Below are 2,853 nucleotides of genomic sequence, written 5' to 3' on the forward strand. Positions count from 1 at the left end.
ACAGTGGCTGCACTAATTTACACTCCCACCAACAGCGTAGGAGGGTTTGGCCAGTTTCTTCGATGCTCGCCAACCACAGCCTGCCTCTAAGAGACTGGCTCCTCTCACCAGGTGTACGATGCTTGAGATCCATCCCACGTCCTGTGTGTCTCAATAGCTGGTTCCTTTCCATGGCTGAGCACGTTCCCCCAGCTTTACTCTCAGGCAGCCCTTGCCGTGGGTTGGCTTTCATGGGCCCGCGTCCATACTTGCCATCTCTTCAGATACTGCTGTTTTCTCCTCTTCACTGAAAGGTTGTACTGAGTCAGGCTTTACCCCTTACCGTCCAGCAACATGAACTCTAATTATCACGCGGTTCATCAGCCTTCTTTGTCTGACCCAGCCTCTTCCCTCCGGCTTCATCATATACAGATGGATCCCACGGAGGAAAGCTAATTGCATATGGCGCCGCTATTTTAGGTTGGTCAAACTAACAAGCAGCACGCATCTTAACCTTTTCAACCACTTTATTTTTAAAAAGCTGAACATCTTTTATACATACACTACTGGAGCCTCTGCGTTTAGGAAGCTGGCTGTATCTCGCTGAAAACTCCTCGCTTACGTTAATATTTGCCAAATGTGATTACGGTTCCACCTCCATTTTGCTTTGCTCTATACACATTCAGTTCACCAGAGATGGAATAAATGAGGGATGGATGTCAAACCCCAAGCATAGACAGTCGCCCGCTGGTCGTCATCAGGGATGTGCGCGGTCAACGTAAATGCAGGATCTTGATCAAGCCCATGCTGTGTGAACACTACTTTCAACCGCATTGACGCAGGGCCATAGCGGGGCTGCACACAGGTGCCAGATGACTTCTGCTCCGCCACCGAGGCCAATGCTACAAGAAGGGCCTCTTCCAGGTAGAAAGTCCTATAAGGAGAATGCGTGCCATTTGTTGACTGTTTGCAGCAGCAGCAGGAGATGTAGCTTCAGTTATGGGCAAAGCACTCTTGGGCCAACAAGGCAGCTTATTCTTTAGTGAAGGGCTGGGTTTCACGCCCCCTGTTAATGCCTCTCCTTCATGCATGTGGAGCTCACAGACACGCTCCAGACGAGATTCCCAGCACACGCCAAACAAAGAAATGCTACGCTCTGCGTCATCAGACTCTTCCATCCCCAGCATGCGCTTCATCAGATGGCCCGGCAGTGCACCTGGTCCAGGTGCTGTCAGTGCCAGGCCCTGGGCTCTGAGTCCTCTTAGCACCTGACCCACAGCACTGAGACCAGAACCTACCTTCTGGCACCAAGAGGCTCAAACTTATCTCTTACAGAGATGTTTTTGAATAAGAAAAAATTTGTGTATAAGTTTATATATAAAAATTATATAATATTTATATAATTTATTGTATATATATATATACACACACACACACACACACACACACACACCTACACAGTTCCTGTTTCTAGTGCTTTTCGTTCCATTGTGTAAATTCTGATATCCCTCCTGTATCCATTTCTTTTTGCCACAAGGACTTCCTTTCATGTATTTTGTAGTGCAGCTCTGCTGATCATAAATTCTTTCAGCCTTCTCATGTCTAAGTAAGTCTTTATTTCTAAAAAAATTTATTTATTTATTTATTTATTTTTGGCTGTGTTGGGTCTTCGTTTCTGTGCGAGGGCTTTCTCTAGTTGTGGCGAGGGGGGCCACTCTTCATCGCGGTGCGCGGGCCTCTCACTATTGCGGCCTCTCTTATTGCGGAGCACAGGCTCCAGACGCGCAGGCTCAGTAGTTGTGGCTCACGGGCCTAGTTGCTCCGCGGCATGTGGGATCTTCCCAGACCAGGGCTCGAACCCATGTCCCCTGCATTGGCAGGCAGATTCTCAACCACTGCGCCACCAGGGAAGCCCCAATAAGTCTTTATTTTGCCTTTATTTCTGAAAGATATTTTTTGCTGGGTATAGAGTAGAAAGTTTTTGACAGTTTTTTTCTTTCGACACCTTGAGATGTCTCCCTCGAGATCTTCTCACTTGCTTGGTTTCTGATGAGAAATCTGCTTTCATCTTTGCCTTTCTTCCTCTGTACTTACTTTATGTTTTTCTCTGGCTGCTTCCAAGATTGTCTCATTGTCACTGGTTTTAAGCAATCAGGTCAGGACGTGACTTGGTGTCGTTTTCTTCGTGTTCTTGTGTTTGGGTTTCAGTAACCTTCTTGGATCTCTGAGTTTATCGTTTTTCAGCAACTTGGTAAAATTTTCCACCATTGTTTTTTCAAATAATTTTTTTCTGCTCTTTCTCTCCTGCTTCAGGACTATTTTCTTCATACACATTGAGCCACTGGAAGTTATCTCATAGCTCCCTGAAGCTCTGTTTGTGTTTTCAATCTTTTCTGCTATATGTCTCATTATGGGTAGTTTCCATAACTACGTCTTCAAGTTAACTAGTCTTTTCTTCTACAGTGTCTAATCTTTTAATTTCATCCAATGTATTTTTCACCTCAGACATCGTATTTTTATCCCTTGACATTTGACCTGTGTCTCTTTTTTATCTTTTTTATCTTTCGTGCCTCAACTTAACATGTTCAGTCTTCCTTTACTTTCCAGAACATAGAAATAGAGTTATGATAACTCTTTTTATATCCTGCTTACTGATTCTGTCATCTCTGATGGACTTTCCTCCTCATTATAGGTCGTATTTTTCTGCTTCTTTGCATGCTTGGGTAATTTTTAAATTTTTTATTTTATTTTTTATTGAAGTATAGTTGCTATACAATATTATATAAGTTACAAGTGTACACTATAGTGATTCACAATTTTTAAAAGTTATACTCCATTTATAATTATTATAAAATATTGGATAATATATATTAT

General features: G+C 43.1%; 1 pseudogene; it reads right to left on the reverse strand.

Moving 5' to 3' along the window:
* Positions 1-228: 228 nt before the first annotated feature.
* LOC118889951 lies at positions 229-1,175 on the reverse strand (annotated as a pseudogene).
* Between the last annotated feature and the right edge of the window lie 1,678 nt (positions 1,176-2,853).

Source organism: Balaenoptera musculus, chromosome 2 (assembly GCF_009873245.2).
Source record: "Balaenoptera musculus isolate JJ_BM4_2016_0621 chromosome 2, mBalMus1.pri.v3, whole genome shotgun sequence".
Taxonomy (NCBI): Eukaryota; Metazoa; Chordata; class Mammalia; order Artiodactyla; family Balaenopteridae; genus Balaenoptera; species Balaenoptera musculus.